This window comes from Arachis ipaensis, chromosome B6, assembly GCF_059453495.1.
Source record: "Arachis ipaensis isolate K30076 ecotype BB chromosome B6, ASM5945349v1, whole genome shotgun sequence".
Taxonomy (NCBI): Eukaryota; Viridiplantae; Streptophyta; class Magnoliopsida; order Fabales; family Fabaceae; genus Arachis; species Arachis ipaensis.
This window is the reverse complement of record NC_142441.1, coordinates 140,776,809-140,802,784: the sequence shown is the minus strand read 5'-3', so window position 1 is coordinate 140,802,784 and position 25,976 is coordinate 140,776,809. Positions and strand designations below refer to the sequence as shown.

The window sequence follows — 25,976 nt, the reverse complement described above, 5'->3', positions numbered from 1 at the left end:
CGAAACGAGAATTTTGATACCAATTTCGAAAATTTGGCCCAAAATTGGACCAGAAGGGCCGAACCGGTTGAATCGGGGCCCAAACCGGACCCAAACATTTAAAGAAAACAGCAGCTCCTTCTTCTCCATTGCATGCAACGAACACAAACAGAATTGGGGAAGGGAGGAGGAGCTCTCAAACCCTCACCACCTTTGATCCACCATAACTCCTTTGTCCGGGCTCCGATCTCCGCACCGTTCGCGGCCATGCGCTCAGCGCATCGAGCTCTACCTTTCTATCCGATCAATTTCACTGGTAAGCCTTATATTTGATTCAAAATCTCTATTCCCCTTTCTTTGGTGAAATTGAAATCCTATAGTGAAATCTTGTCCAATTTTGTGTTTTAGGCTCAAGTTAGCTTCCAGGACTTATGGGCTCAAGCTATTGAGCATATGGGTATGGTAAGGACACCCTAACCCTAGCTCAATTCTGCATTTATAGTGAGAAAACTGAAATTGGAACATGTATATGAATTAGGTGTAGCTTAAGTGGGTATATATGCATTGGAATTGAATTGGGAGTATTTGGAGGCTTATTGGTGATCAAGGCTTGGTTTGTGGCTGTTTTAATTGAGCTTGGAGGGGCTGTGTTTTGTGTTGTGAGGCTGCCTTGGTGAAGCAAAGTGATCGGCCAAGGTATGGTTTAAGTTTCACACGTTTAATTTTTACGGTGTTGTGAAAACTTAGGTTAGAGGAACCATATGATAAGTTGAATTGGTTTATTGTATTTAATAATTAGTCTTGTAATGTTGTTGGAATAAATTGTTGGTGAATATGTGTTGGAATTATGAGGTATTGAAGTTATTAATGGTATGCTCTTGGATTTATTTATGATGGATTGTGTTGATGTTGATATATATTGATGGAATATGGTTGGTGTTGGTTAATAAAGAGTTGTTATATGAGTTGATATGTGTTAATGAAGGGTTGATTTGTTAATGGCATTTAATTGTTATATGTTGATAGAAGGTTGATAAATATATGATGAAGGGCGGTATAAGTGAAGAGTTGATATAAATAAATGAGGGGTTATTGATGTATGAGGAAAATGTTGATAATTATTGTTGATCAAGGTTTGTTGAATTGGTTAAAAGTAATATGGACAATGGTTGTTAATGAAATAGGCTGATAGGGTATTAAAATGCAAGTTATAATGGTAAGTAGGGGTGCACAAGACCCGGTCCGGCCCGAAAACCCAGACCGGGTCCGGCGACTTTGGGGCTAATTTGGCCCAGCTTCGTTATGGCCCGGTCAGACCCGAGGTTTCAATAGATAGCCCCGGTTATTTATTAAATCGGGTTCGGGCCAAGGCTCAAGTCACCTGGCCCCGGCTCGTTGGACCCGTGTAGGTGTTAGTTAAAAAAAAAAAATATGCATTCTGTTTGGCTTTCAGGCTTTGTGTTCAATACTTCAATTATTCAATGTTCACTCCACACTTCACACTTTCACAATCCACAACGCTCAGGTGCTAGGGCCTACAACCCAGTAACCCACACTCTCTCTCACTCAAACTCTTTTCCCTGAGGCGTAGCGCCGCAACCCCAACGGTCAGTGGAGAGCTCCTCCTTCACACTTCCATGCTATTTCTGCTTCTTAATCTTACCTCACTCTCTCCTTCTCACCACCAATCGTCTTTAATTTTTCGCTGTCCCTTTTTCACCTTCTTCCTCTTTCTGCACCACGTTAGATCAACCACCACAGCAACTCACCATCAACCACCGCGCGTGCCAGCAACTCACCGTCAACCTCCTCTCAGAGACTCAGAGTTCTCACCGACGCAGTGTTCATTGCAAGACATAGAGCAGGTAATTTTTTTTTGTTAAAAATCATTGATTTTCATTTTTTTCCTGTAACTACTGGCCTACTGGGTGCTAAATAGTAAATACTTCACCTATTTTGTTTGCTTTGTTATTTTTTGGGAGAGAACTGATAAAATTGTTGATATTGTTTTTGCCATAATTAGTTTAATTTTGGGGAAAACTAACAAAAATGATTTTTTTTGTTTAATTTTTTGGTTTGTATTTTGAATACTTCAATGATGAGAGTTACGAGTTAGACGAAAGTAGGAAAAAGTTGTTGATGATTAGAAATAGCAATTAGAAAATAAGAGGAATTGGGATATATTGTAAATTTCTGTTTAGGAAGTAGGAACAATAATTTGATTTTTATAATTTACACCACCAATAATTATAATTGATTCCTTCAATTTCAAATTTGATGTTATTTAAAAATCAAATTTCTTGATTTGTGCACTTTATGTTATTGTGAGTAAATGCCAATAAACATTTCTGATTCATGCCAATATCAGAAAATATAGTAAATACACCCTGTTTAGCAATGAAATATTCCACTAAGGATTAGGCTAGTGATATAATCAATACTAAGATAATCAAAGGGATTTATCCTGTATTATATTGTCCTTTTTAGAATAAAAGTTAAGTAAAAAAGAGTATACAAGCTTTCCTTTTAAGTTTTATAATATGGTTAGGAGATAGGAAAATAATGAGAAAGGATAGTAAAGCGAATTAATTCCTTTGTTTCAGAGTTTGAATACAGCTAGCAAGTAAAAGGAACTCAAGGGTGATAACTTGGCCAAAGCTTACCTAGACCATTTCTTAATTAAGACGTCATAACAGGGGAAAATATAGTAAATGTATAGTGATGATCCAAATGCTATGACTTATGAATTTTTCTTATTTGTTAAAATTTAAATGATGAGACTGAACAGTTGTTTAAGTATGTTTGGCGTTATTTAGATATATTGTATTTATGTTCAGTTATTTAAGTATGCTCAGCTTTTTTAGAGTTATTGTTAAATGAACTTTTTTATGTTTAGATAAACACAAATGGAAGGAGGAGATCCTAGTTTTATTGCAGTCCAAAGTAATGAAGACAACAAAGCTATGGACATAGAGCATGAGGTTGCTACTGCTCCTATCCCAACTCCTGTTGCACCTCCCATCTCAGAAAATATTAATGAGGAAAAGAAGGTTGAAAATAACGAGGGACAGCAGGCTACTCGCAAGGGGAAAAAGTCTTATGTTTGGACGCATTTTAAACAGCTTCCATTTAGTGAGACTAATGGAGAGCACAAGGCCAAATGTAATCACTGTCGAAAAGTATATCTATGTCACCCAACTAGACATGGCACAAATTCTATGAATAAACACTTGAAAGTTTCTCACAAGTGGATATTTACAAAAGTAGGAAAAAATGGGACACTTCATGGCTATATGCCTAAGGTTGGTGAAGAAGGTGAAGCCGGCAAAACTTGCACCAAAGTCAATGGCTATAGCTTGGAAGATTGTAGAAAGGCAATGGCTGAGTTTATTATCCTTGATGAACACCCTTTTAAAGTGGTCAAAGGGATTGGATTTCGCAAAATGATTAATCGATTTGAGCCAAGATTCACTGTATCATCTAGGATGACAATGTCAAGAGATTGCTTTCAGCTTTATTTAGATGAGAAAAAAAACTTAAAGCTTGGTTGGCAAAGTCATGTGCTAGAGTTTGTTTGACATCAGATTGTTGGACATCAAATCAAAATTTTAGCTACATGAGCCTAACTACACATTTCGTTGATGACGAATGGAAGCTACAAAAGAGAATTCTCAACTTTTGCTTGATTGAGAACCACAAGGGCGAAACAATAGGAAGGGAAATCGAGACATGTTTGAGGGAGTGGGGAATTGAAAAAGTCTTCACAATCACATTAGACAATGCATCTTCAAATGACGGGGCTATCACTTACCTTTAAAGGAAATTAGCTGCAAGGGGTGGATTGGTGTGCGGAGGAAAATATTTGCAAATGAGGTGTTGTGCTCATGTTCTCAACTTGATAGTGAATGATGGGATTAAAGAGCAACATGCCTCCATTGAAAGCATTCGGAATGCTGTTAGGTATATTAGATCTTCTCCCCAAAGAATTAAAAAATTTAAAGAATGCATTGAGGCTGAGTTGATAGAGTCTAAAAGTCTTGTTTGTTTAGATGTTCCAACTAGATGGAATTCCACCTATCTAATGTTGGAACATGCTGAAAATTTTGAAAAAGCTTTTGATAGACTTTATGATCAAGAAACTGATTTCTTTAGATGGTTTGGAGAGGATTGTGGGGGTAAAAAGAAAGTTGGTCCACCCACGGCACTTGATTGGCAACATGCTAGGCTATTGATTTATTTTTTGAGAATTTTCTATGAGATTACTTTGTGTTTCTCATGTTCTTTACATGTTACTTCAAACAAATGCTTTCATGAAATTACATCTATACATTCTCAACTAACATCTTGGAGCCATAACAATTCTGAATTATTGGGAACTATGGCATGCTCTATGAAGGCTAAATACGATAAATATTGGGGACCAGTTGACAAGTTTAATCCTTTGATACTTGTTGCCATTGTTTTAGATCCTCGATACAAACTTGATTATCTTTCATGGTGTTTGGAGGATATATATGATAAGGAAGTGGCTACTAGTATGACTAGTTTTGTGAAATTTACATTGGAGACATTGTATAAATTTTATTCAAAAGAAATTGTAGATGATAAAGTTCTTAATGATGTTGGCGGTCCCTCTAGAGATATTTTGGATGATAAAGATACTAGTCAGTCTAGTGCTAAGGGTGTTGCTGCAAATAGAGTGAATTTGTGAAAAAAACAAAAGAAGGAAAAAGCTAATGCAGACAGCAAATCAGATGTTGAGAAATATTTGGCCGAAGATCCTGTAGACGTGGAAGATGAGAATTTTGATATATTGGCTTGGTGGAAATTAAATGGATCAAAATATAGAATTCTTTCTCTCATAGCTCGTGATGTCTTTGGTATTCCAGTTTCAACTGTCGCATCTGAGTCATGCTTTAGTACCGGTGGTCGTGTGGTTGATCTTTACCGTAGCTCTTTGTCACCAAAAATGGCAGAAGCTTTAATCTGCACTCAAAGTTGGTTGTATCCATCTAAGTAGATATTTAAAGAGCTTGAGTTTGATCAATTTGACAGTAGTGACAAGATTGTTAATGGTATATTTACTTTATGATATTTTTATTCCTTCTTTATTACTTAATTTAATTCAAATAATAATCTTGAGAGACTAATTTCTATGTTTTGCAGATGTTACTAAAACATCCACACAACAAGAATCAAGTTCACAACCTTGAGAGCAAGCTATGAATCAAATGAATTTTGTTATGTAGTTGTTTGCTACTTAATATTTTGTTGTTATTAGTTAGTATGACACTATAAATTATTATCATTATGTTAATCTTGTGTTGGTTGTTAACTTTGTTTTAATTGTCTTTTGAACTTTGAATGTTTAGTGTGTAATTGACATAATTATTATTATGAAACTTTAAATTATTATTATTAGACTATAAATTATTATTATGTGAATGTTGTGATGTTATGAAATAATTATTTTCCAAAATTTAGAGGTTTAAGAGATGTAGAATCCAACTTTTGGTGATGTCGTGATAAAGTTGATCAAGACCCAGGCTTTACCCGGTATAGACCCGGCTTTAGTGTGGCCCGAAAGTAACACAATTTTATAGTGATCCCTGTAACAACAGCTACACAACTTTTGGCTATCTATAATTAACAGCTACGCATTATCACATTGACAAACATAATCTATTTACTCATTCATGAATTTTTCATTTTATATTTTCAGAAAAAATATCATTACAGAAAATTTAACCAAGTTATTTGTCAAAAAAACACAGTTAACACTAATCACAGTAAAAGCTCAGCTATTAAAATCATCTATAAAGAGAAACTGGTACATAAAGAAGTGGTAGCCTTCACTAACTTGGATGTACTTTCACAATGCACCCAATCCATTTGAGCATCAAATAGAGCATAAATCAATGGCCTGTAAACCCCAACTAAGAGAAGACACAAAAATAACATTGAACCCAAACGTAAAATGCTTGCGTTACTAACCTTTTTGGGAGAAACGGTAGTGCGCATGTTCTTCTTCCTACTCCTAGCAAACGGGAACGCGTGCAATGAGCTTTGTCGATGACCTACACTAGCAAGGATATTGATCTTCCACAGTATGGTGCATGCAAGAGATTGAAGAAGAAGAAGAAGAAGAGTTTCCTATTTGAGTGGTTTGATCATTGGTGAAGCGTTGTTGAATTTTAACTCCAAAATGGCTAAAACGATATCGTTTGAAGAGAGATTACACACCAAGAAAGAAACAACGTCATTTAATAAGGCTAGGTGTCAGGCCCACGTGTCACTTAACGTTCCAGGTAAGAATGCCATTAATGGACATTAACAGAAGGGCTAACGTGAGTCACTTATTAAAATTGGAGGTTCAAATTGAGTCAATTAAAATTTCAGGGACCAAATTGAGTCTACCCCCAAATTTCAAAGGTCATTTTGAGTATTTACTCGTGTATCTTCTGCGAGTGAACAAACTAAAAAGTATTAGTTCAAAGATTTATTAGTTTTATCGGGTTAAGTAGTGGTTTAATCAGAATAAAATAAAACATGTATTATTAATTGAGTTTAATTTTGATGCACTGACAATGTAAAATATTTTATATAGTCTTGTAATTACATTTGTTCGTTTGGATCACTATTCACGCAGTTAATATAAAAAATAATTATTTTAACATTATATAATTAGATGCATATATAAAACAACATTACACTATTAATTATAATTATTTTGCACATATGCTTGACTAAGTTATATACAATAAATAACATTAATGAAGCTTATCAAAGATCAAATATTTATTAAATATTTTCTTTTAGTTTAATAAGATAAGAACAATGTAGCCATATTTAGCAATAGAAATTAACATTAAATTATTTTTATAAATTATGGACTATTTAATTTAAAAAATGTTAGGGAGTGAACGGTTTATTTATTTTGTGTTGGGTAAAAACTAGTTTAATCAGTCATTTTCGTTCTCGATTTTAGAGAACATTTTCAAAAATTTTTAAAATCTTAAAAATAAAAAAAAATATTTTCAATTTTAAAAAATATAACATAATTTTTTTAGAATAAATATTTTATTTACAGATATAAGTAATTTAGTTTAAAATGTTTAAATGTTTTAAATGGTTACGTTTAGTTTTGATAATAAAATAAGATAAAACACTAAGAGGACATAAAAATTAGTGTTTTTATATTTTATTTGGTGGTAAGCTAAATATAAAATAGAACAAGTAATAAAAAAATTAATTTATCTTCATTTTTTCACACAAAAATTAAATAAAAATAAAATAATAAAAATATGTAAATTCTATCCAACCCACCAAATTTTAGAGGATAAATTATCCTTAACACTACAAAAAATTTGGGTAAAAATGGCAGTTTTTTTGGGTAATTACGGCGGTTTGAACCGCCATTATTACCAAGTACGGCGGTTTTGAAAAATGCCATAATTCAGAGCGCCATTTTGGTTATTACGGCGGTTTTCTAAAAATCGCCACAATTTCCTGAGGTTAAAATGGCGGTTTTCTGCTGGGTTAAAACGGCGGTTCAAACCGCCATTATTTCCAGGTTAAAATGGTGGTTTTTTACTGGGTTAAAACAGCAGTTCTAACCGCCGTTATTTCCAGGTTAAAACGGCGGTTTAAGGGTTGGTTAAAATGGCAATTTAAACCGCCATTATTACCCTCACAGAATGGCATTTTAGTCGGTTAAAATGGCATTTTTGAACCGCCGTTTTTACCCTAATAGTGGCATTTAAGTTAGTTAAAACGGCATTTTTGAACCGCCGTTTTTACCCTTACAGAGTGACTTTTGATTGGTTAAAATGTCATTTTTGAACCGCCGTTTTAACCCTAACAGTGACACTTTTTTATCGTTTAAAAATGCAATTTTTACCCTCGTTTTTATCGTGTTAAACAAATAACATTTATTATTAGAAATCATAATCCATAAACAAAATATATATAACTCAGAAATAAAGTATTAAACATAGTATACGATTTTTTAGTATTAGAAATCAAAAGTAATAACTCCTATACAAAGTATCAAACATAACATAATTTTTCAACTATAAATGTCATAACATGTAACTCTTAATACATAAAATCTCCATATTTCATGCTGCTCTATTGCTTTTTCCAGAAGACCTACTTTTTAACTATTTTGGCGATGAAATCTCACTCTCTTGATTCAATTCCTACAACAAAAATATAATTTGAAAACATAATAAACAAAATATTAAAGAGAAATAGTAAAGCCAATGGAAAAAGAAACACATAAACCAAGATAATAATATTATTATTTGTCAGGATTGTGCAGTAAAAAAGCATTATACAGCAGTTGATCTTTCCCTTCCACTTATGCATGCAATTTCAATTTTCATTCGTTTCTTAGCATTTTTAAAGTATATATTCCATGTTTATAAAATGTAGCTAAATAGAGAAAAAGAAATAATCAAATATTACCAGATACAAGCCTTCTGGCTCTGGGAACAAGAAGACTCCAGTCTATAGCATAGCCTTCATATTTGTGTTTATGTTTATAAAGCGGGGCCTGATTAAAAACCGCAGCAGCTCCTTGGGCACCCTCTGTTTCTGACTCTGCTAGAGTATTCAGATGAGAGCTTAAGTCCCTAACCTACAAATCAACAAGTATATTATTGTCACAACAAAATGGTCAATGACTTTAGAAAATAACAACAAAATGGAAAGTTTATGAGGACTGGACGTGTCCTTGGAATTGCTATGATAAATGTTTTGTAGTGAAGGGAATATATCAGAAATGTTTCTCATTTTATGAACTGCTATATTCTTTAAAACTTATGGGGTTACTATTGAAGTAATACCTTATCATGTCACATCTCAATACTTCAACACAGATCATGTAAGGAGCCTTCTCCCTAGAATTCAAGAGAACAACTTCATCTTCAGGAATATAAAGCACACGGTACATGCCCTTTCCCAAAGAAAAACAAACTCCTAGGAATAAGGAAAGCAAGATTCATAGATAAATAAGAACCAAGTGAACCCATAAATAAAAGAATGCATACACACAAATTACACACAAAAAATGTGAGTTTAAAAGCAAAGAACTAACAACAGCCAACAATTCCTTGAGTGCACAAATGAAAAGTTGATTAACAGTACCACTAAAAAAATGGCCCCCTCAATAAACATCAGAATGGAAGTTTCTAAACATGCAAAGCAAGGCAACTAAAGAAGTATGAAAATTGGTGCCATTACCACAAGGAGAATTTCTCAGATTAGATTTTGGGAATAAGATGCCATTTGATTCTGTTTGGACAAAACACATGACAAATAGTAAATCCTTTCAGCATCAAAGAACAATATTAACATCATATCATTCACAGTTAAGAAGTACCTCCAGTATTCTGTGCCTCTGTCAAATATAAATTGATCTCTGCTAGAGACTTAAAAGTTAAAACACAGAAACAGCAACAAATAGATGTCAGAAGCCAATGATGGAACAGGTTCAAATAAGTAAATATATACATACATATTATCATTAAAAATATAATAAATAAGTACAATCAAATTAGCAATGAACCTCTTAGGAAGATAATGATCTAGAATCACAATAACCAATAAATCTGGAATCTGCATTAAAAATAAATAAATAAATAAATAAATAACCAAAGTTGAAGAAATGTATATATAGAAGTTAAAGAAAGAGATTAATTATTACCTAATAAGAGAGAAAGAAGAAGAGATTGACATGTGTTGAGGAATTGAAAATATTTTAAGTCTTCTTGTGATGTAATCAATGAAAGAGAGGCATGTTGGTGGATTCATCTTCCACTCAAGAGTTGAAAGTACCAAATTTAAAAATTATTTAGAAGATTCATTCAACTAATTTATAGTATAAGCATACTTCAATATCTATTGTACTTAATACAACTTTTTCTGAAACCTGCTAAATTGATATAATTAAACTAACATATTATAAACAAAAGATCACATTATAAAATGGAGTGTAAACTCTCATTTGTTATATAATCCACGTTTTATCTTATCTCTTATGATCATTTTATCACGAGTAGCATTAAGAAAAAGTAAAATTAATTAAAATGCATTATATAGATTTCTATATATAACTTCTCCTCCTACAATAACTCATTTTTCCTTGGGAATAATAATAAGAACGATGAGAGGCACAAATTAAAGCCATATATACGACCATAGCAAGAAGCTAAGAAAGTTTTCATTGGACTAATATAGGGTGGCTAAGAAGATTACATGGTAAAAGTAAATTGGCGAAATTAAAAGAACTCATATTCATATAACCTTAATGCTAATACTTAAACACAAAGTAGACAAGTAATAAGTAGATAATTAATTAAAGATATATATTTTATAATGTTATATACCATTATAAACAATTAAAGCCCGCAATGTTATATACCATTATAAACCGTTACCAATTTACCTTGATGAGGGACGAGATCTCTTGCCATTGTTCTTCTGAAGGATCTACTCCAGTAGGATTGTGAGCACAAGCATGAAGCAGAAAGAATGAACCATCTGGTGCATTCTGTATAAGAAGTAACAATTCTAAGAGGTTAAAAGTATAAATTACTAGCAACATTTGATCTAAAAGTTGACCTACAAAGAAAAATCTGAAGAATGAAGGTATTATACCTTTATGATAACAAAATATTTTATCCTGAGAGAGACCTAAAATATCAGACCTACAATGGAATTTAAACTTATCAAGACCATACTACCTCACACATATAATGCAAATCCTTCAATACTACTAAAGCAATCCAAGTGACTTTGTAGTACAAATTGATCACATACGCACATTATTGTTTACTTTGATGAATCTTGAATCATGCATATCATCTATTATAATTCTTCTAATAATCAAGATAGATGCATAAAATTAAGACATGTATGTGTTATTGATCTGAATTCTTCTAAAGTTATAGCTATATATATATATGATGTCTGTGTGTGCGCCTAAAGTTATTAATGAGAATTCATATCAAGATATATAAGGAAGCAAACATTAGTTTGTGTTTGGGTCCACAGCATTCAGATCAGAGATACAACAAAGGAAATACCAAATTAAATCTGTATTCATTCATATATAAATATTACACAAATTCACTATGGACTAATACCACTGGCAGAAGAGGTAGTTCCATGTGACATATTACTATATTATATTATAATATTAAATAGAAGCTTAGAAATGAGACCAGGGAGAAAGAAATTAAAAGGGCTGGTTCCGTGAGATATAATAATCTCTTCATGCCCAAGTTTGATCTTCAAATTATTAGCTTCTTTGGATAGAGAGCAATCTTCACCTGAGAAGGTGCACCGTGAAAGTGACCCCCCAAGGCTAAATTCTCTAGATTACACATAATTTGGTTATTTCTGTATTTTTCAAGTCCTATATTACAGAACAGTGGGGACAGATAAGGGAAATATACAGATCAATGAATATTACCTGCTGTTGCTTCCTGAGCGATTTTTGTTTTCTTTTTCAACAGCTCACCTTTAGCATTATAGTCAGAGAGGCTGAAGTAAGCTTATCATTTAATGTTTTCAAGTCTTTCTCCAATTCTTCTTTATCAGATAGAAGAGCCTGTACCTAAAACACATAACGAGAAAAAAGGTAAAAGTAGAACAAACCAAAGGTACCCGTTATTTCATTTTACATCAGGTAATAAAGCAAACATTAAGTTTCACTTAGTTATGGGCACAAATCATTATTACCAAAACAATTCAGCTCAAGCTATAATTGCCAAACCGGCATTCTTTTCTTTTTCTTTTGGTGGTGAACAAAGTCTAGTAAGATTCAGCATCAGTCAGCACACCAAGGACAAGACATGCCTCTAGGCTCAAAAGAGCACTTACGCGTAATAAGAAAGTCTCTTTTTCCCAATTAAACATTTATATATCAATGAGATTAAAAAAGAACAAAAGGAGTAATAAGACAAGACAAGTATGTCACGAAGAATTTTGCTATAAACATTAGTCTAGAGTTACAAGTTTTGAAGGGCTTACCTTTTTTTTCATGGACTTATATATTCATCACAGATTTTCCTAGGAACTTATTTGGTACCCGTTTTTTTAACTTTAGGATTTCTAAGTCTATTGTAAAACTCTTCAAACACCTACTTGTTTACTTTAAAGAAAGTAAAAAGGTATATACTATTCGATATAAGATTCCTAGTGTAGAATTCTCAAGAATGTCCTACATTCTACAACTGCACACTGCCTACAGATAAAGCTAATCAAGGGTATATACTATTTCCATGAACAAAAATTAAAACAGAAAAGAACATTTATATTAACTGGACATTACCAACACATTATTATTAATAGTTCATATCTAAACTTTCAATAACAATAAGAAGAAGAAATCATTTACAATGCGAAAGTTCTGAGCTTCAAATTCTACTTTGATCAAATGCATTTCATTCTAAAAGTACTAAAGTTCTCACCTGCCACAGAATGCAGCCCAATGAAGAGCAGTCCATCCATTTACAATGCGAAAGTTCACATTTACACCAGAAATCATTGTGGGTTGTAAGGCCCAATCATAGCCAAGAGCAGCTGCAAGATGAAGTACTCCTTGGCCACCCTCGTCCAATACATGGGATTTAAACAAGTACTTTTCATTCAATCCTTTTTACAAGATAATTAACAAAATAAACAACAAGAAGATTCTTTAAACAATTAGGTATTCAATTTACTAGGCAGAGTATATCTTTCTTTAGACAACTTAGCATATAAACAAGTCAACTGCAAACTAAAATGCAGTAAATGTAGTTTGATTTTCCCACCATAAAATGTGAGCATTCAAGTCATGACATTGATGAAAAAAGAAAACAAAGAAGGCATGTCCTTGTTGGATTTAAATTGGGAGCTAAGCTAGTTTTGAATTTCAAAAATGCATAATGATGAACATGCAGTAGTTATAATAATAAGCACCAAAGAATCATCTATCTATATCAGAAAACAAGTTCCACTCTTTTCCATCTCTCTCAGGAAATTCATCAACCACATGGCAAGCATAACAATACTACTAGAAAACAAGCAATTGAGAATGAACAGAAACACACTACAAGCAATGTTGAGTGGATCGAAGAAAAAGAGAATGCGGAAGTGAGAACGTACCGGCGCTGCTGGCGGAGGAGACACATTAATGGAAGAGGTGCTTGGCTCAATCTCATAAGCTATGGCATAGTGACCAGATTTGGAAACGCGTCGATAGAGGAGGCGCCTTCACTCGAGTGCAGAAGGTTGATGGAAGCGGGAGAAATGAGATGAATGCTGGTGACCATGGCGGCGACAAGCTTTAGGGTTTCAGATCAACTCACTCTCATTCCCCTTTCCCTCTTCCTCCGATGTGCGATCTCAAATTATACCTAAAAGGAAAAAGAAAATCAACCAAGAGAATTATACTTAGAGAGCTATAGAGACGAAAGCTTCACAAAACTCAGATTCAACCAAGCAGGACCATCATTGAAGGGGAAAAGAAAATAAAGACTCTGTAAAAGCTTAACCAAATTAGAATTAAGAAAATTCAGGATCAACTAAGATGCACAACACCAGATAGCAGAAGCTCCATCGAAGACAGCAATGATGGCGTTGCTTGTGGTGACGAGGAGATGAGGGCGGCGCAACAAACCCTCAAATCGAAGCTAGAAAACCTAATCAAAGAAGAGCGCTCCTTCGAAGGCAGCAACAACCGCATTGTATACGGCGGCAAGAGATGAACGCCGATAACGAGGGAGATCAAAAAATTAGGGTTCGTCATATTCAGATCCCTCTCGCTAACTCTCTCACATTCAACAAGACTGAATAGTGATTATTCTCATATGCAAATACACCACCTCAGCTTTAAATGTGTTTCCTTTTTTTAATGATAATGGCATTTTAACCTGCCACAATCAGTGAAAATCGCCGCGAAGAACATGATCATTATGGCAGACGATAAAACCGCCGAAATTAGCAACAATTGTGGCGGTTATATAAACTTGCCATAATATTAGTGCCATTTTAATCAGATTTTTTTGTAGTGTAATTACATGTCCCAGTATTATTAGTTGAAATAGGTTGATTTATCATTGTTAAATTTAACTTTTTGTTTAATCTAAATTTTGACAATCCAACTAATTAACTATAAAGTATAATTCATTTTGTAATTTATAAAAATCATTAAAAAAATCTTATTTTGTAATTTATTTTTTCTCAAACCACATATTTATTAATCATTTCTAACAAAAAAAAATCTCAAATATATATATATATATATATATATAAAGATAATTCAAAAGATATTAAAAATTTTCAAAACACTATATTTTGATAATTCTCTCTTGCTTCCTTCATATTTTTCAAAAAATTTTCTTTATATATAGTATATTTGGTAGTTACTAAAAATCCTCCATCACAATAAAATTTATTTTTAACTACAATTTAATTAGAACCATGCATGTTAAATAAATTTACTGAATAAATAAACTGAGATATATACAAGTACGTAAAATTATAGAAAATTTTGAGATAATAACATATTTTATAAAATAAACCTCTTTAATTTTCATACAATTGAATTTAAATTTCAAATTGGGTACAGATTGCATAGTTTTTTTTCTTTTATTTTTTTCCTCTTGTTATCAGCAACAACCCCGAGTTTAACTGCTTTTATCTCAAATTGTCTGTTTTTGTGCGAAAAAGTTGTATGAAGAATGAATTTTTTTTTGAAAAATAAGAAGGAAGCAAGAGAGAACTATCAAGATATAGTATTTTGAGAATTTTTAATGTCACTTGAATTTTTTTATTTTTTTGTCTTTTGAGATTTTTTTGGTTGAAAATGATTAATAAATACGTGGTTTGAAAAAAATAAACTACAAAATGAGATTTTTTTAAAATAATTTTTATAAATTACAAAAAGAATTATACCATAGTAAGTTAGTTGGATTATGAAAACTTAGATTAAATAAAAGGTTAAATCTAACTATGATAAGCTAACTTATTTCAACTAAGAATACTGTGACATGTAACAAGGGACAACTTACCCTTTAAAATTGAGAGGGTTTGGTGGAATTTACCTAAAAAATATAATTATAAAAATTTGATAGTGATAATAAAAGAAAAATAAAATATAAATTATATCTCTGTTCAATGTCTTTGTATCCTTCCTGTCACAAAAGATAAATAATACACTAATTCAATATCCCAATATACAATATTTATATCCATGTCGCACCTACCAAACATGATTTTGCGTCTCTGTGTCCATATATCAGTGTCTTGTCCTTATAAACAAACACAATCTTACTTATCTTCGTTACCTGTAAACAATTTGATTGTGAAATAAGATATGACATAGAATTTAAACACGTAAGACGGGTGCACCCGTGATACGTAAAAAATTACATGCTAAACGTATCTCGTAAACAAGATACATGTAAAAAGAAATCGGGCACAGTAATGTGATATGACCACAATTAAATCGTTTACACTGTAAACAAGATAAAGTACAACAAATTCAAATTAACTATATAAGGAGTTGCAAGTGTTAGCATTTCTCACACAATATATCAATCCTTCTTCTCCATTTTTTCAACAAGTTTAGTATATCTAATGGTAAATACATTTTTATGAGTGTATATCCTAATTGACACATAATAAGCAGTGATGATGGGGTTATATTTGAGTATGATAATCATATCTTTTTACGCCCAGTCATCTATCTGAGTTAAAGAGTCTAATCTTGACAAGCATGGATGCTAATGGGACAAAGAAATTTGAAAGAGTTGGGTATAGGTTGTTAACATTGATAAATAGAGTTTTTTGTTTTCATATTTTTTGACTCGATGGTGATGAGCATGCGTGCCTTATATTTGATGTCTACGGGAGAATCATGACCCAACAAGGGATGGAATTTTCTACAGAAGTTGGTGATGTCGGTGGTAGTGGTATTAGACATTCAAATTTTGTCCAAGATGACCCACTTCTTGCATCACTCTCTCTGCACTGTGTTAGTCTAGTGGATAATATGGACGTGGATATTGATGAGCCGAATGAAGAATACATCGCGGACAGTAATGAAAGTAGTTCTACTGAGGATGAGGAGCAGTTCGTACTTGAGACTCCGGTAGGTAGATCAGTTTAATATCTTTTGCCTATCTCATAACTAGTTCCGAAGTTGTCAACTGTAGCTAGACACTATCGCACGTTGAATCTCGATGCGATGCATGAGGAAACTATATTTCCATTATGGAAAGAGATGATTACAACACAGTCGACAACGCATTGGTCATAGATTTAAGAGTAGGGAGACTGTCACGCTAAGTTTAAAGAACTATATCATTAGAAGGAGTACCGAGTATAGGGTTCAGAGTATGATCAAGTAAAGTATCATGTGTACTGTAGACAATCTGCAAATGAATGTCCTTGAAGTCTCTGGATTACACTCCGATAGAATCTTGGATATTGATAAGCTACATTTTGATGTCTCAAATAAGTTTATTGTTGTTTATCATGATGATTGACAAATAACATATAACAATCTCATTTTAATCCCATAGGGAGGTGCGTAAGTTTGGTGGACCACACATTTGTCAACCTCCTACCATGTCTGAGGACCAACGGCAGTTGGATAGCAACCTCAAAGGATCATTCTGATCTATCCAAGCTCACAGGTTGGCCCGTTTAAGCTCGCATTATTCACGGACCATAATTTTTCATTTCGGGCTATTTATGGCTAGCTCGATGGGTAAAATAGGTTGGGCTGTTTACTCTTTTATTTTAATTTTTAAAAGATATTTTGGTTGTAACACCCTACTACACAGAGCTTTACGCTTAAGCTGTAAAACAGAGGTGGTGTGGTATTACGACCTCTACAATAAAATATATACATATAATAGCAGAAAGAATATAATAAACTAGGAGCCTTGAAAAACAGGTGAAACAAAAATTGCAGAAATAAAAGCGCAACGCTCAGAAATGAGATTACTTGTGTGCGAAGAAAACTAAGGTTCGTAAGTATTAATAAACAGAAAGTGGGAATAGAGGGCCAAAACTACAAGATAACAAGCTCCTAACTCAGCCTGCGAAGCTAAGGCTGGCCGGAGAATATTTATATATATATATACCTCTAAGAGGAGCAAAATAAACAAGTTAGTCAGAGAGAAAGTTAAGTACATATATACATAACTATACATTAAAATGAAACCCAGAAACCACTCTGCTTCAGAAGTCCAGACGCCTAGCGAGGTGCCTCTCGACCTACATATGAAAAACAACAACACAGTATGGGATGAGAACCGGAGGTTCTCAGCATAGTAAACATGCCATGCATATAAGATATAAGGTCTTGGAAATGCCAGAGGCAATCCTAGAACTCTGATACTTAGATTACAAAGATTAAAGTACTAAACAGAAACCATGAAAAGGGTAGTTATCTAGGGAAATCTAAACTCAGCTTAAACTTAATCTTAACACTAAACATGTCCCCCTTTCCTCCGTTCCTCTATCTCCGGTGAGTTCGCAAAGACAGACAAACAGACAATTTGCAAGCACAAGTAGGAGACAAGTAGTGCAAGTAGCAAATATAGCAGTTAACATAATATATTCAGTTAGGCATTCCCAAGTAATGCATAGCAAACAAACAAACAAAATGCACATGATGTATGTCTGTCCTATGGCTTATGAGGCTCATCTGTCAGTTATCAAGCCAACCCAACAAGTTCGAAACCCTTGGACTATCCCCCGTCGCGCATTCCCATGAGTCTATGCATAGCTTTTTCTCATTTCATTCATAATTCATACATTCATATATAACTTTACTCAATGGGGGTTACCATTCCCAGGAATTTAAACGTGCCCGGTCACCCTTACGACGTAGGGTCAACAGAGTATCGAGTCTCAACCTGGAACACGTGGTGGCAAGCCATGGTACTTTACCCAAGAAAACTCATATCTCAGATAATCATTTCACATTCATTTATTAACATCTCATAATCATTCATTATGGCTGTAAAATCACTTTATACACCATATGTTTGCAAGTGGGGCGAAACCACAATCCTTGCGTCTACCCGGGGAGCCTCTATACTAACCAACCTGGAGCAAGTGAGGCGAAACCTCAACCCTTGCGTCTACCCAGGAGGTACGTTCTCATATGCCCAGGAGGAACAAAGGAGGGGATCCTAACATCCCACCATCTCGTTGGGGGCAATTTTACAATACCAGGAGGAACATGGAAGGGGATCCTCACCTTCCACCATCTCCTGGGGTCGCACTTTCGAGAAAGAGTACTCAGATGCAACATTCATTCTTTTCTTTAGCCAGATTCATAATTTATATATATATATATACATACATACATATATTTATGCCACCTATATTCTCATACCTAAAACATCATTTTTCCAACCTTACTTCATCCCCAAGTTACCACCTATTCCTAGCTTCATCTCATTACTAGGCTTACTAACAAAATCTAGGACCAAAGGAATAAAAATAGAGGTTTAGAAGTTTGAAATTAGGTTTAAAATTCAAAAACCCTAATTTGCTTAAAATAGGGGCCACGCGGACGCGTGGGCATGAAAATCCTTACTCGCGTACGCGAGCCGGAGGCTGGCGTACGCGTGAATCCCAACCTGAAAGGGTTGGTTGCATTGTGAGCAACTGGACGAGTACGCAAATCCCAGGTCACACATACGCGTGGGCCATGCGTATGCGTAGAAGTACGTTTTTTCAAAAATTTTGCTAAAACTGAAAAAAGCTGCAGAATTTCATATAAAACAAATTTGAAATCATTTTGGAGTCTGGAAGCCAAGTTATGCTTCACCCAAGTTCGACCAAAAATCAGTTTTACTCAAAAGCTTCCAACCTCAATTTTCATTAAACCAAACACAAGTCATACTTCCAGTACATACATTCAATATAGCCACATACCATTTGCTTTACCAAAGTCATCCATAACCTGCTTCAATCAATTATACATCAATATGTACATAATCTCATACCTAAATTTCATAACTTTAGTCACAACATTCACAACACACCACCACAACTCATATTCATTTCTTTTCCCAATTTACAAGCATCAATAATTCATCATTCAGCAATCCAACATTCAAACTCCAATATCAACAAATAAGCCAAAACTCAAACATTTATCATTAAGCACTAATCAATTTGCATGCTCATGCATTCATTCCTATCTTAAAGTCAACTAGCCTAAGTCTTCACAGAATATTATATATTACATACGTGAAAGCTAAACCATACCTTGGCCGATTTCTACGTATTCCCCAAGGCACCCACTTAATCGGAGAGCAATCCCTCAACACCAAAATTCAGCAACTAGATCTCACTCCAAGCTTCCAATTAAGCTTCCAACATGTCCAATGGCCTCATATGACATATATACATACACCTAACATATTTATCACAACATATCCCCAAAATTCAATACTCAAAATACTAAATTGAGGAATTAGCTAGGGTTCTAGAATTCTCACCTTACACAAGCACCAACGAAGCAAGATTGTTATGGGCTTTGTAGAGCTCGTCATTGCAAACACGTTGCTGCAAACGATGCGGCGATCGGAGTTCGGAGCGAGAAATTACAAGGATTTGAAGATTGAGTGAGGGTTTGGCTTTTGAAGGGTGTTCTTCCCCTTTCTTCTGGCTTCTAGCGCGTCTTGCATGCAGAAATTGGAAGGAAGGAGCTGATGCTCATTTATTTAATGGGTCGATTGGGCCCACAGGCCCGGTTTGGCCTGGTTCGACCAGTTCGGTTCGTTCGGTTCAATCTTGGGCCGAATTCTTTGAAATTAGTGTCAAAATTCTCGTTTTAATTAGCTCTATCCTATTTTACCATAAAATTTATATTTCTAATTTCTTTTATTAAAAAATTAATTTATTGATCAATTATTCGCTAATTTTGCACGGTTTACATTGGTATATGAATTTTTACGTTTTCTATTCTGAAAAAAGATTGCTTGGCATGTTAATGTAGAGTCAGCTGATGCATGATATAAAAGGCCTTGGATGTTCAAGTTAAGTTGTTAATTATTGAATTAGATTTGTAGATGGGTAATTTGATGACCATTGTTTATCATCACAGAGGCAGCTTTGTTACAAAGAATGATGGCAGTGTAGTTTAGGAAGGAGACAATACAAATGAATTAACTGGACTAGATGAAGATAGATTGGATTTATTTTCACTAAAGGATTACTACAAGGAGCTTGGTTATATTGACATTGTTGAATGTTGGTGGCTTATTCCTGGTAGACCTTTAAAGAGTGGACTGAGAGCATTTTCACATGACAAGAAATTGTTAGGGATGTGCTATCTTGCAAGAATGAACCAAGGAAGAGTCCACTTATATTTTGAGCATGGAATTTCCCAACCTCATGATGATGAAGTACCTGAGTAAATAGAGCTTACTTTCATTGCTCCTGAAGAAGACAAGGATGCACTTATCACCACACCAAATCCAATAAGAAGCCCAAATGATGTCTCAGCTACGAAGCCCAATGAAGAATCAGCAGCCCAAACCCAACTTGAAGCACTAGCCCAGGCCCAACCCAAATTATCAACCCAGGCTTAACTTATCTAAACCCAAGCCCACCTCAACCAAATCCACCACCACTAACATGAAACCCAAATCCAAACCCAAACTCACTACATCCAAGATTGCCAAGGCCAACAACACATCATTTAAATCTGCAACCAAACCCAAACCCAAGAACAAACCCTCATCATCTAAAGTCACAACCACTAAGCCTACAAACAATCCCCAACCCAAACCCACTTCAGTTAATTCTGCCAAGACCAAAGCTATTACCAGATTATCTGCTAGATCAGCAAGTAAAATAATAGAAAGTCAAGATGGTGGAGACTAAACCAACAGTAGTAGTGACTCATATGATTCTGTAGAAGACAACCTATATAAGCTTGACCCATTTAAAGGCTCAAGTGACTCTAATATTGATGGTGGAATTTCTGAAGCAAAGAAGAGGAATTTGAAGTTTAAGCATGCACCGGGGTCTGTCTGGAAAAAGGGGAAAGAGAAAGTGTTAGTGGAAGATGATGGAATTATAGTAGAGAATTCTGATGAGGAGGTGGACTGGTTACAAGTGTTAGGGAACAACGATGGTTCACATTATGATGCATATGATCCAATGCATGATGACTCTGATGGAAAAGACTCTTAGCAATCAGAAGAGTTAAATCCCCCCCCCCTCAGATTTTGAAGATGAACTAAGTGACGAAATAAGTGATGACATCTTTCCAATATTCTCACAAGGTGCTCGGTTTGGATAGCTGATGCTCCAAGTTGGAATGAAAATAAAATTCAGAAGAAATGAAAGCTACATGATGAGGGCAGTTTACAAGTGGAAGAATGAAGAAGTTAAATGTCCATGAGTTGCATATGCATCTAAGGACCATGAGGAGACATGCTGGCAGTTAAAGACATCCAACAATGAACATGTTTTAGGATGAACAAAAACAGGGCAGCAAATAAGAAGTGGCTTGCTCAGAACTTAGTTAAGAAGTTGAGGAAATACCTTAACTTGAAGCATTGTGTGGCAACGGCTTATTTCAAGAGGAGATGTGACCTGAATTTGAACAAGTCCTCCTTGATTAGAGCTTTAACAGATGCAAGGAATGCGGTGCATGGTGATGTAGCCGCACAGTATGGTTGACTTAGAGACTATGGTGAGACATTGCTTAAGAGCATCTATGGTCAACAGTCAAAATTGGAGTGATTCCACAGGTTAAAGGCGACCCAATATTTCCAAGAATGTATATTTGTCTAGATGGTTGCAAAAAGGGGTTCAAGGATGGATGTCGACTATTGATTGGTTTAGATGGAGCTTTCTTAAAGACGCAGTTCGAGGGACAAATACTTTTAGCTGTGGGGCAAGATGCCAGCACTCATATATATCCGATTGCTTGGGCGATTGTAGATATCGAGAATAAGGAGAACTGGAGGTGGTTTCTGGAATTGCTTCTTGAAGACCTTGGTGACTATGAACAAGATAAACGGAGCTTTATATCGGACATGCAAAAGGTACGTAACTTGAGCTTCATAATAATAATAATTTCTTCAATGATACACTGGTAGAATACTTAAGGAGTAAATTATACAACTTATTTACAAATTCAATTGTTTCAATTATAACTAGTAGAGTACTTAAGGAGTAAATTATACAACAAGTAAATTATACAACTTGTTTACAAATTCAACTTGTTTCAATTATACACTGGTAGAGTATCTAAGGAGTAAATTATACAACTTGTTTACAAATTGTTATACAACTTGTTTACTAATTACACATTGTTATAGACCTGGAATACAAAGAACATGATATTTTTTTTTGTGGGGTTCAATAATAGTTCATTAAAATTATTTTAAGGATCAGTTTGAGTTCATGAATTGTATTTCGGGGGCCAATATGAGGCACAATATTGAAATTATTCTTACTGTTTGGTTTAGGGGTTGATACCAGCTATCAAGGAATTGCTGCCTACGGTTCACCACAGGTTTTGCGTATGGCATTTATGGAAGAATTTCAATAAACAATGAAAGGAGTTGGAGTTGAGAGGCATGTTGTGGGACTGTGCTAGGGAAATTACCCGCCACGGGTTTGAACAGAAGATGCTTAGGCGAGGAGAAATGAAGAAACATGGGCATACTTGGACAAGTGGCCTAAAGAGTCATGGACAAGAGCATTTTTCAGTCATGAACCAAAGATAGACAAAATTTGTAACAATGGCTGTGAGGTATTTAACTCAAGAATTAAGGAATTCAGAGCGAAGCCAATTATAACACTACTAGAGGAGGTTCGGATGTTTGCAATGAGGTCAATTGCCAAAAACAAAGTGAAATTATCTCACCATATTGGCAAGCTGCCCCCAATCCAACAAAACCGGCTGCAGAAGATCAGGAAAGACTCACAAAAATGGCACCTATATGGTGTGGAGATGATGCCTATCAAAGGTTTGAAATTCACGGATGGCCTACTAACATGGCGGTTGATTTAAGCAAAAGCATCTGCACTTGTAGATTCTGGTAGATAACAAGTCCAACATGATTTCTTAGTTAACATTTTTAACTTGTGCATTTAAGAGTTTTAGATTATGACTAATTAAAATTTGAATCTGTAGGCATGCCGTGTGTCCATGCATGTGCAACAATTTCAAGGATAAACAAAAACCCTAAGGACTTTTGTCATCATTGGTTACTACAACACAACTGACATTTTGTGGCGGTTCTGGGGCCATATTGCAGCGATTAAACCAAACGCTGGAAGATAGGTCGAGGGTAAACAGTTAGCGTCGATTTTAGCTAACCGCTGGAATAATCGCCGCATAATAAAAATGGTTTCGCGGTAGTTACAAACCGCCGCTAAATGCCGGGAAACGTACAATATGCTTATTTTGCGGTGGTTAGAAACAGCTGCCAAATTCAGGATTTTCATTAAAATCCTAGGTTTTTTAATTATTTTGCCTCTTTTAAAATAGTATGTTTATGCAACTTTAATTTATTAGTTACCGATTAATTTAAAGAACTTCCAACCAAATAAAACAACTAAATAACATAACAAACCAAATTATATATGTGCAAACATAACTTATATAATGAGATTATCATAAGTGCATGATTCAATATAAAGTAAAATTTCATAATTTGAAGAAAATAAACAAAAAGCACTAAACCAACTTAAATTTAATAGTGTCTAATAACGTTGATTGGAAGTCAAAATTTTTGTTGTGGGTCATGGTTGCCAGATGAAGATGGCCCTGTGCGTGACGAGGTCGGCGTACTGCCCAAATAATCCAGCGCTGCAGCAACGTCAGCTGGCAAATTACCTCCTTGCTGTTGGATTATATAACCTAAAACCTTCTCTATCGAATGTCTCTTTGCCTGCTCTTCTTCTATCTTAGCAGTTAATTCTGCAATCCTCCTCTCATACTCTTCATTTGGCTCACCAAAACCTGACAGTTGTCCAACAGCGTTACCAAATACTTGGATGGAGTTTTCTGGTTGGTTTGATGGTGGGAGCTGCAGAGTGGTTCTGTGTTGAGAAGGATTTGAATGAGAGATGAGATTGTGGCTTAGGTTGTGTATATGTGAATATTGGAGCTTGATTGGTGATTTTGGAAAGCTTGAAAGAGGGTTTTGTGTGATAAAAATCTGTTCTTGGAGGTGTTGATACCTTGAGAGCTTGTGGACAAGTAGTTTGGAAGTGCTCCGGTTGAGCTTGGGAAATCGGCTAAGGTATGGTTTCGGTTTCCCGTATCTAATATGTAATGTGGTAGGAAATACTTAGGCTAGAGGCCCTAAGATAGACATTGGATTGTTGATGTTGTTGAATGGTTGAGATATATGATGTGTTCATATATGTGATTATGAATATTGATGCCTTGATTGTGTGATATATGAGAAATGCATGTTGTGATATATGCTTGATGAATGATTAAGGTTGAATTGGTGGGTGGTACCATGTTGATGGTGAGTATGATGTTGATTATGTATAGTGATTGTTGATTGGAAATGGTATTATTGGAAATTGGGATGAGGAAGGATGTATGACATGATATTGTGTTTGTCCTTTAGCCGTTTGATTGAGAAGTGTTAAAATGGTTGGATGTGGTTTTGGAAATTTTGGTAAAATATCAATATGTGAGTTGAGGATGGCTTGTTGTTGATTTTGGTACATTTTGAATTATTTCAAAGAGAAGGGTTGAAATTGGCATGTTTTGATTGATTTTGAAAAGAGTTGAAAGTGGCTTGTTTTGAAAATGGCACTTTGTGGTTTTGTATGAAAACATGGTTTTTGGGCATACTTTGATGGGACATAACTTGGACTACGGATCTCTGATTTGTGCCAAATCTGTTTAGAAATGAAATTGGATCCGGGATGTCCATGCCGTTTGAAGAACGGGTGAAAAACGATTTAAAATGAGTAAGTTATGTCCGTCGGAAGATTGGGGGTTGAATCTGTGAATTCTGCAGTTTTTAACTTAGAAAATTTTTAGCAGAATGACCCCCCGCGCGTAGGCGCACTTGGCGCGTACGCGCCGTTCTTCCAGGAAGCGCCATCCACGCATGCGCGTGATGTGCGTGGGCGCGCCGAATGTGCTGCACCCAATGCCCAGCCATTTTCCAGAGAGTTGTGCCAGAGTTGTGCCAGTTTTGTGCCTGGGGCGCAAGAGTACCCACGCGTACGCGTGGCTGACGCGTGCGCGTCGTTTTGCTAATTTTCAATCCATGCGTTCGCGCGTATGACGCTTGCGTGTCGATGAAGTTTTAAGGCCATCCACGCGTGCGCGTGGAGTGCGCGTACGCGTGGACCTGTTTTCATCCCAAAGTTGATTTTTGAGTTTTAAAAGCCAAATTTCATACTTCTAAGCCTCCGATCTCACCACGTATGTCTTAAATCATTATGATATGCCTAGCATGAGAAAAAGGGCTAGTGAATGTGGTAACTTGCGAGTGAAGCAAGGGGAAAAATGAATGATCATTGAGGATCAAAGATGATTATGTGAGATGCGGAGGATGGCGGTGGAAGTGCTTGTTGTGCCATGGGCCGAAGGGCCGTAATTGTTAATGAATTGGCTGGTTATGGATTTAACCGTGAGCCGGATGGCTAGATTATTACCGTGTTACGGCGGAGCCATGATTATGGCTAAGTATAAATGCATATATGCTGTTGAATGAATTGTGAATGTTTGCACTTCCACCATCGGAGATGAGGGTTTCCCTGGGTAGTAGCAGTGGCTAGCCACCACGTGCTCCAGGTTGAGACTCGAAGCTCTGTTAACCCAATGTCGTAAGTGTGGCCGGGCACTGTGAAAGGCCCGGATGAGCTCGCCCCCGTAAATATTCACCAGTGATGGTGATGGATAAATATTCACCAGTGAGGGTGATGGATATGGATCATGATTATGATCATGTTTATGACGAGTATAACTCGAGTTG

At 35.2% G+C, this 25,976-nt stretch overlaps 2 long non-coding RNA genes across 2 annotated transcripts; both read right to left on the bottom strand.

The window, feature by feature from the left end:
* Positions 1–8,062: 8,062 nt before the first annotated feature.
* On the bottom strand, positions 8,063–8,962 carry LOC148562968 (uncharacterized). Its single transcript, XR_015885883.1, has 3 exons — positions 8,829–8,962; positions 8,449–8,620; positions 8,063–8,180 (listed from the first exon to the last, which is right to left on the bottom strand). It is a non-coding gene; the product is annotated as an uncharacterized LOC148562968 (long non-coding RNA).
* Positions 8,963–9,232: 270 nt separating this feature from the next.
* LOC107605290 (uncharacterized) lies at positions 9,233–10,515 on the bottom strand. The gene is made up of 3 exons (XR_015885799.1): positions 10,430–10,515; positions 9,551–9,600; positions 9,233–9,413 (listed from the first exon to the last, which is right to left on the bottom strand). It is a non-coding gene; the product is annotated as an uncharacterized LOC107605290 (long non-coding RNA).
* Positions 10,516–25,976: the final 15,461 nt, after the last annotated feature.